This window comes from Brienomyrus brachyistius, unplaced genomic scaffold (genome assembly GCF_023856365.1).
Source record: "Brienomyrus brachyistius isolate T26 unplaced genomic scaffold, BBRACH_0.4 scaffold41, whole genome shotgun sequence".
In the NCBI taxonomy this organism is placed as follows: Eukaryota; Metazoa; Chordata; class Actinopteri; order Osteoglossiformes; family Mormyridae; genus Brienomyrus; species Brienomyrus brachyistius.
In genome coordinates this window covers 2,163,333-2,173,371 of record NW_026042316.1, presented here as the reverse complement: position 1 = coordinate 2,173,371, position 10,039 = coordinate 2,163,333, and the positions used below count along the sequence as shown (strand labels likewise).

Below are 10,039 nucleotides of genomic sequence, written 5' to 3'. Positions count from 1 at the left end.
GTTTTTCAAATGTTGCCACACGAATGCAGCAGTGCTATTACCTGTCAAAGTTTACAGGTTTTCAGTGACTGACATTTCAGTCACATTTAACTGATTTTACTGGGTCACATGATCGGGGGCGGGGCCTCAGGATTGCATTTCTCTCCACAGTGGGATTTCAGTCACTACAGTCATTGATAAAACAAACACCCAGCAAAGTATTTTTATTCTGTTCTTCAGCTGTATGATCCACTGAGGTGAAATATCGTTCTCGTTGGTTATAGAGCAAATGAAATGATAAATAGAATATAAATAGAGACATATAAACGTGATATTTTAAGACATAGATAAATAAAATGCAGTTGAGCCACCTGAGTTACTAGTCCTTAAAACAGACCCAGTCTTAGACTTGAACTCTCAACAAAGACACTGTGCTTTCTGTGAACTTTCCGAGGGAACCCTGGGCTTTGAGTTAAAGCCAGCGGTTCATTTTCAAATAATGCCAGATAAAAATAAATTCCCCCATGCCCACTGGCCCCCTGCTCCTCAATCACATCAATGCAGTGTAACGGCAGTAAGCTTTATTACAGTGTTGGCGTTGTGATGGGAAGCATACTCAAACTGCAGAATCATGTGTATGCTCCCCCACCCCCACACACAAAAACCACCCCCTGCCCTCCAAAGTATTTACTACTCAGCAACCCAAAAAGGCCAACCTCAGACAGCAGACATATCACTCAATACTGACTCTGAAGGCAAGAAGGGCCACGAGAGAGGTGAGTGGACTTTCCTTTCTGTTGCAGTGGCGAAGAACGTGCTGTAACATCTGTGTGATTTGGCTACGCTGAGCAGTAGGTTGCTTCCAGGTTCAAAATTTCTGAGACAGCAGTACCCAGGAACAATTTGAGGAGACACTGGGAACGACCAGAAACCAGCCAGGTAAAGGGCGGAAGCGACATTCTAATGGCAGAGATGACCGTCAACTTATCCGACAGGTTCTCACGAATCGTAGGAAGACATCAAGTAACCTTCAAAAGGAACGGGAAACAGTGTTTGTGTGTGTATCACTAATGTGCCAATATGAGAGAGTACAGTGTGAAAATAGAGCAAGAGGTAATACATTAAATTCTAGATTTTTTTTGTCTTCAAAATCAATAAAAAAGACATTGAAAGTCATTATTGTCAATTATCTGTCCGTCAAATAGTATCTCATCACAAGCCTTTTAAAGGCAAATCCTCATTTTTTTCTAATTTCTTATGTGTGCTGATTAATGGTGGGTCAGGAGGACAGCGGCAGTGAGCTTCATGTGATTACCGTACATCTCAGATCTCAGAGTGAGGAGAACAGAGGGACAATTTTCCTCCAGTGATATGAAGTCACAGCACAAACTCTTGGTGTGAAAGGTGACCGTCGAGGGGTGTGCTGCTGTGCACCTCAGTGGGTCAAGATGCTATGCCTGTGATCAGAAGGTTGCTGGTTCAACTCTCACTGCTGGCAAAATGACTTCACCCTTAACCCCATACTGCTCAGGGACGGGCTGCCCTTGCTAACTCAGAAAAAGCTGTTATTTTGTATAAAATAATTTGCTATGTAAATTAAGATGCCCTTTTACTTCACTGGAACATCGCATGAACATTCATGTCTTACTGTGTAATCTTACTGGGACAGCTAAGTACAGCTACACAAGCTACAAAGCTACTGTACACATATAACAGCAAGTATTACCTAATTAACAGTTACTAAGGTGTTCACTAACATTTACGTATACGGCTTTAAATTATACCTTACTGGTTAAAATATTTGTTGATTTATTACAGTTAAGTGACGCCTTGATCCGGAAGCACAAAAAATGCTTTCTCTCACAAACTTTTTTATCAACAAATATCAGAAGTTTGTGACTTAATCGAGTTTCTAAGACCATCTTTTACTGCACCTGTCTATGTATGATGTATTAGACTAGCACAAAATAATTATGAAGCTTATAAATAGAAATGAAAATTCCTATGAAACCGGAAACATAAGCTTGCCGGCAGCACTGTGTCGCACGGCACACAATTTGCTCATTTTTAATTTGATTTCTGCCTCTACTGACACATCCCTTTTTGGCTGTGTCACCCTGGCATCGGGCTCCGATTGTGGGTCACTTATATAGTGGGTGTCACTCTGTCACTCTGCTTCCTGGTGAGATGGAAGCCAGCGTGACTGTCAGGTAAAAGAGAGTCAGGTTCTGAGACAGAGAGCCTCAACCTGCGTCTAAAACGGGGAGCCTCCATCCATTTATAAAACAGAGCCTCCGCCTTCCTATAAATCAGAGAGCCTCCATCCATTTATAAAACATCCTCTGCCTTCCTATAAATCAGAGAGCCTCCATCTACCTCTAAAACAGAACCTTTACCTGCATGCCTCTAAAACAAAGAACTGCCCCCAATTTATTAAACAGAAAGCCTCCATCTACCTGTAAAACAGAAGGCCACTATATTTGTCAAGGGTGACCTCGGCAGGTCTTTGTCCCATCCGCTAGCAATGACATGTGGCAGTATATAAAACCATAAAAACATTCCTTCCAAGTGCAGTTTAATTTTCTGTATACAGTAACAGTGGTAACAGTGCAACAGTGCCCCCTAGGGTGGTATCGCAGTAACTACAGAGCTGGGTTTCACTATCCTGTTCGATGCTCTCATAAATACCACAAAGTTGAGAAAATCAATACAATTTCGACCCAACCCACCCTGGACACAAACTTGTTACACCTCTGCCATCTGGTAGATGCTGCAGAACCCTGTACGCAGACACAAACTGGCTGAGGAACAGTTTTTACCTCACATCCATCACACTTCTGAACTCACAGCACTGATCTCAAACATTCTGATGCAATACCCCACATGTGCAATATCCATATTTATGTGCATTTAAAACACTTGATAAGCTCAACTTCTGTGAATTGCTCACCCACCAACTTACCAGCACCTTATTGTGTGTGTGTGATTGTATACATGTACAGTGTCTGTACATCATTTATTTTCTGATTCTGTTTTATGCCTCGGATTCTATTTAAATGTAAGTTTACTGTGCATCTGCTGGCGTGTTCCAAACTAAATCTCATTGTACTTACAATGACAATAAAGCATCTCTATCTTCGTCTGTATATAAACTAGGCAACAGTAACACTGTTGCCTCACCAGTCAAGTTAAAAGGGGTAAAATTCCACCTCTGCTGACCGTGGCGTGGGTTTCCTCTGGCAGTCCAATGACATGTACACAGGCTGCGTGGTACCTTTAATAGCCTAGAAGTGGACCTGCATCCTGTCCTCCAGTGCTGTGCCTCTTGGGATGGACTCCAGCACCTCAAAACCCTGACAAGCATAAATTCAAATTCAAATTTTATTTGTCACATACACAGTCGTACACAGTACGATATGAAGTGAAATGCTTACACGACCGCCAGTGACCTAAAAGAGAATTCTTTACATAAAAATAGAAGTGTACTGTACATAATAGAAATAAAAATAGAAATATGCTGTACAATAGAAATTCTTTCACATTGAAATTAGGTGGAGGAAGTATGGTGTGCAAGTATGCATGAAAAAAGTGCCTTAAGATGCCTTATTAAAGTGACTTTGTGCAAGGGTCCAGATGTAAACATGACCATGTGAGGTCAGATGTGAGTGTAGATGTGCATGAGAGTGTCCATAGTGTCCATTGGCGTTAGCAGGTTGTATTAGTTCTGTGTTTGTGTGTTGTTGAGTGGCTAGAAGCTGGATGAATGTGCACCTGAAGACACAGCTCAGATATTTTACATTGCTGGATAAAGTATGAATAAATCTGTACCCGCTGAAAGGCAAACTCTGTTGATGTCCATCTAAGAATAAGGATTATTTCTCTGAGCCTCAGTGTTTACTTCTGTCTCTGTTTTTGTCTACAGCGAGGTGCCTGAGTACAAAACCTCAATGACAATACACTGACATTAGGTTTATATTTGTCTTTGTTTTCTTCACCCATTGGCCTAGTCTACTTTTTGTTCCTGGGAAAAGGATTTGCATTCTTAAGTTCATTTCACACCGTTAATCTGGAATGTTGGTATAAGCTATATCAATGAATAGTTTCCCAATAATAGCAGGAAAATCTATTTGGCATAATTTGGCAGCATTTAGTGATCGGAGATGTAAATTCAGTAATTAAGCAGTGTGGGGGTATACTGGTGTTAATTAATAATATGTTCTATATTGTTACAGATTCCAAGGGCTTCCTCAAGATTATTTGGACAGTATTGCAGATGTCCTTAAAAACACAGTCCGCTACCTTGAGAATCCAATTCTTGACGACAGTGATTTTATTTACTATAGAATAGAACAGATAGAAACTACTCTAATCAGATGTTTTCTGAAACGTGAAACTGATTTAGTTTTAGAAAACCTGTCAAGAGCAAAGCTGCTCTTGAAGTGTGAACCCAAAAATGTCTGCATAGGTTTTGTTGTAACACCAAGTCATACAGGTACTAGAGGTCAACCTAAAATTAATGTCACCAAAGATCAGTTGGAGTTTTTCCTGGACCATAACTTCACAGTTCCACAGATAGAAGAAATGTTGGGTATTAGTACAAGAACTGTCCACAGAAGAATGGAAGAACATGGACTTTCAATCCATGGCACTTATCAATATCTGAGGAAGACCTGCATAACCTGGTGACAAATGTGATCACAGAGTTTCCAGATTCAGGCTACAATAAAGTGTCAGGGTTTCTTTGCAGTATGGGAGTGAGGTAAGTTTTAGATAAATCTTAAGCATCAACCATATTTGTCTATAATCAAACAACAAATTTAGTTTTTTATAAATATATATATATTTGCTTGCCTCAGAACGTATGCAGGTAACTGCAGCACATACTGTACATTCACTACTGTCTGTAGTAATTTGAATTACCAATTAATCTTTTTTATGTCTTTCAAAATTTAGGGTGCAGAAAAAGAGGCTAAGGGAAGTTATGAGGGCTGTCAATCCCATTGGTGTTTTCTTAAGGGGCCTGACAATTAACACCATCAAGTGAGGAGGCTATAGTGTACCATCGCCATGGGCACTCTGGCACATTGATGGCAATCACAAGTTAATCAAGTTAGTAATAAACAATTTACATAAATATTATGAACATTTCTATTACTGAAAATCAAACTGTTGCTTCAATTTGACCAGATCATCTTAATATAGTTACAAAATTAATATAAAATATATAAATATTAAATGATTTCTTTATTTTTTAATAGGTGGAGGATTATAATCCAAGGAGGAATTTGTTGTGATCGCCGGTGAAGGGGGTGATCGCACGGGCAGGCAGACGGGCAGGAAGCAGGCAAGCAGACGGAATACGGGGAAAAACGGGAATTTATTCACGGTACAGGGACCAGGAAACATCTGACATCGACTAACATCCATGACGGACAAGACATGGACTGAAATAGACGGGACTGGGCGACACAGCTGGGCAAGATCAGGGAAGCACACGTGGATAATGAGGGGGCGTGGCACACACGAGGAGCGGACGAGCCGGGCGTGACAGAATTGGTGGATACAGCAGAAAAATCATGTATCTAAAAGCTGGCACCAATAACAAAGCCTCAGTTATTAAAAACTTTCTTGAATCTGTGAACCAGTAGTGTTAGTGAAGAATACTGCTGGGTTTTAAACTGTAAAAATTTCATACAATGCAACATCAACTACGCGTAAACAAGCCATTCCAAAACCAGGCGAATTCTTAATTCCAAAGTCCATGTCGCATTTGAAATCTCCATATGAGGCATGGCATGATATTTGTAAGATGTTTGAACAAGTGCTGGCTTGAGGGAACCTTGAAGAATGATGAAGAAAATCAAGTGTAGGTGCAGGGTTACAGCCAAGAGCTGGAATGCTTTCACTTCCGGTGGCAAAAATAAGGATGTCCTCCAGTGTCCGTAAAGGCTGGCTGCTTTTGCCAGGCTTCATGTATAAAGTAAATAAGGCTGAATGGTACTTAAATATATGTGGTTAGAGTGCTGATAGGGGGCGGCATGGTGGTGCAGTGGTTAGCACTGTCGCCTCACACCTCTGGGACTGTCGTGGTTATTTCTCCCTCCCCGCCAAATCAGAAGTCAGAGGTCCGCTTGTGCAGTATCCAGAATTCAGTCTTTATTGCAACAATGAAGTTACAACCAAGGCTAGACACGTAAAAGTGTGTCCAGTACTGTTTTACACAAATTTTTATAAGTTCTTATCATTTAACAATATCTCGTCACTTAAGCATCATCATTCCTTCAGCCATTCACAATAATTGTTTTTTCCCTTAAATCCACACCCCTAGGTGATAAGTTTGTCCATCATTTCTTTTACCGTTTGGTCTCTCGGCTGAACATAATGGTGGCGTGAGCAGCTCCACTTGGTTTTTTAAAAATGCTCAGCCGTGAACTTCTGGTGAACTCAGGCGAATCCCTTCCTTCAGTAGTAAACCTAGGCAGTTTCAGCCTTTTACACATTGTCTAACTAAAAGGTTGATAATATATTTGTCCTTTAATATAGTGATAAAATATACGCTAATAAAAGTGAATATTCATAGATTCAGGACTAACATAAAGTAACTAACAGAATCTCAGACTAACAAAAGGTGCAAATACATACTCAGTTGATTACATTGTGTTGATTACATTATAATGTTTATATTGTAATGATTACATCATGGATATTTGGCATACTTTTTAATAATATCATAATACTTGTATTCTACGTTATATAGTACTAAATAATATTCCATAGGACCCGGGTTCGAGTCCCCGCCTGGGTCACATGTGTGTGGAGTTTGCATGTTCTCCCCATGTCGTCGTGGGGTTTCCCCCCACAGTCCAAAAACATGCTGAGGCTAATTGGAGTTGCTAAATTACCCATAGGTGTGCATGTGTGAGTGAATGGTGTGTGAGTGTGCCCTGCGATGGGCTGGCCCCCCATCCTGGGTTGTTCCCTGCCTCGTGCCCATTGTTTCCGGGATAGGCTCCGGGCCCCCCGCGATCCAGTAGGATAAGCGGTTTGGAAAATGGATGGATGGATGGATAGAGTGCTGATATTATGAAGAATTATCATTCTTTAGAATTCCACATCCTTCTAAGTTTGGTTCTAATTGTGGTTGAGGAATACTTACTCTTAGCATCCAAGAGATAGTCTCCCCAATGGCAGATGGCTTCATTTTCGTATGTGTCGCTCCCTCGCTCAGACCTTTGTTCTGTAAACAGCTGTTCAATACTCTCAAGCTTTTCGTTGATCTTTGTAAATACTGTTCTGAATACGCCTGGATGGCTCTGGATAGCATCCAGTAGTCCACGGCAACAAAGACCATCCTGGAACCTATAAAATAGGGAAAAAAACCACTAATTTTTAATGGCCTAAAAACTTTGAACATGGATAATACATAATGATGAACACACCTTTCAAAGTGTGTCCTTGTGCTGAAGAACAAACCAATTAATGATGTCTTGCACCAGTTCGTTTTTATTGCTGACAGTGATGCTTTGCAGACATCCAGCTAGTATCAGGAGGTTCTCACATCTTTTAACAGCTTTGTCCAGGTTTTCCTTAAACTCTGAAGCCACAATCTGATATTGGATTGAAAACATTTATTTTTACAGTGAATTATTTCTTCATCCAAACATTAATATAATATCAAGCTTTTCAAAAACGCACGAGCTGAATATCTCATAAGGAGAACTGACAAGACTTACTAAATTGTCACGCCCAGCTCGTACGATTCTCGTGTGTGCCACGCACGTGTGCTTTCCTGATCGTACCCAGCTGTGTCTGATTATGTTTGCCCAGCCTTGTGTATTTCAGTCCGTGTCTTGCATTGGTTCCTGGTCTGTCACTGATGTTAGTCTGCGTCAGATGTTTCCAAGTCCCCGTTACCGAAATAAATCCCCGTTTTTCCCCGTATCCTGCCTGCCTGCCTTGCCTGTTTCCTGCCCGTCTGTCTACCTGTTCGCCGCACCCGTTAACCGGCGATCCTGACAGAATGACGGACCACAAGAAGAGAAAGCAGAGGAGAAGGAGACCCGATGAGCCGACGATCAGCCTGGGAGCTTCCTCTCTCGCCAGGCTTTGGGAGCAAGTAGGAGGAGGAACTCCTCCTGCTCCATGAACGGGAGCCGGTCACCGAGGAGCTGCAGCCACCCCTCGAGCGGTATTACTTCCGGCCCGAGCGGCTGGCTAATAGAGGGGCCAGAGTGGTGCGGGACGCTATCCCGCGGGTGCCCCGCACCCTTAAAGGGGCCACGCCCGTCTCTCCTGTGCGGGACCTGGAGGTCCCGCCGCCTGCAGCCGCCCAGCCCGAGGCACTCCCTTCTCCTCTGCCAGCTGCAACCGCTGCGCCTCCGCTGGTGGTTCCAGTTACGCACGCGGCCCTCGCAAATCGATACTTCACCCTCCAGGGACTTTATTGGAGGGTAATGGACGAGCCGGCCATACAAGGCTCCCAGAGGAGGACCAGCTCGCTGCGCAGCTACAGCGTGACTTCGCTGCATCACCTCCCGCCTCTCTGCAGGAGAATCTGGAGAGATTAGTAGAGGGCCTCAGGAGGCTGATCCAGATCCGGAGAGCCCCGGCCCCTGCTACGAAGCTCGAGCCGCCGCCTCCTGTGCCCGCGGCTCCAGCGCAGCCCGAGCAGGCGCTCCCTCTGCCCGCGGCTCCCGAGCAGGCGCTCCCTCTGCCCGCCGTTCCCGAGCAAGAGCTCCCTCTGCCCGCGGCTCCCGAGCAGGCGCTCCCTCTGCCCGCCGCTCCCGAGCAGGCGCTCCCTCTGCCCGCCGCTCCCGAGCAGGCGCTCCCTCTGCCCGCGGCTCCCGAGCAGGCGCTCCCTCTGCCCGCGGCTCCCGAGCAGGCGCTCCCTCTGCCCGCGGCTCCCGAGCAGGCGCTCCCTCTGCCCGCCGCTCCCGAGCAGGCGCTCCCTCTGCCCGCGGCTCCCGAGCAGGCGCTCCCTCTGCCCGCCGCTCCCGAGCAGGCGCTCCCTCTGCCCGCGGCTCCCGAGCAGGTGCTCCCTCTGCCTGCCTAAGCGATCACCCGCTCCCCAGCGTCCGCGGCGAACCTGACACTAAAGAATATGTAAACATTGCTATAGACACTATTTTAAAATTGTACAGCTGTCTGAAATACAATTACACATCTTCTTCCCCTACCTCTGACAGCAAGCTTTTTATTTCATGATCATGAATGTCAATGTCTCAATGTCAAAGTAAGTTCATTGTAATGAGCAACTGTTCTTTCAACATTTTGAGATGTCAAGTTTGCAGCATTTAAGTGCCATTTTTGTGACAGTGCATTTACATGCTTGAAAAGATATGTAAATCACCAAATTAACCCAGAAAGGGGCTTCAAGGTGGAGAAAGGAGCAAAAAGACAAGCTGTGAATTCAAATGTTCTGTCTCTTATTTCAAAAATAGCTGACTTTGAGTGGAGGGAGGAGCATAAGTTGCCCTCATAATGCGATCTCTGAACATTGTGAATAACAAAAGTGATGGATGGATGTACACAAGAAGAATTTTGCTATCTTTTAAAAACTGTATGCTGTCATTATATATGTAAAAACCTACTTAATTTGTCTGTATATCCATCTATCCATCCATTTCCCAAACTTATCCTACTGGGTTGCGGGGGATCCGGAGCCTATCCCGTAAGCAATGGGCACGAGGCAGGTAACAACCCGGGATGGGGGGCCAGCCCATTGCAGGGCACACTCACTCTCACATGCATTCCTTCGGGCAATCTAGCAACTCCAATTAGCCTCAGCATGTTTTTGGACCATGCGGGGAAACCAGAGTACCCGGAGGAAACCCCACGACACCATGGGTAAAACATGCAAACTCCACACACATGTGACCCAGGCGGAGACTCGAACCCGGGTCCCAGAGGTGTGAGGCAAGAGTGCTAACCACTGCACCACCATGCCACCCCAATTGATAAATCAACCTGTTTATTTCAAGGCAACATAACTTTTAAATGGGAATATTTTACATTATTGATTTAATTTTAATAGCAAGATCCCAAAGCTGGTATCAGTATC

General features: G+C 44.0%; 1 protein-coding gene across 3 annotated transcripts in view; it reads left to right on the top strand.

Moving 5' to 3' along the window:
- The window catches only part of LOC125722697 (serine/threonine-protein kinase PLK3-like), a 185,800-nt gene that overhangs the window by 129,809 nt on the left and 45,952 nt on the right, over positions 1-10,039 (top strand). The window lies entirely within an intron of this gene.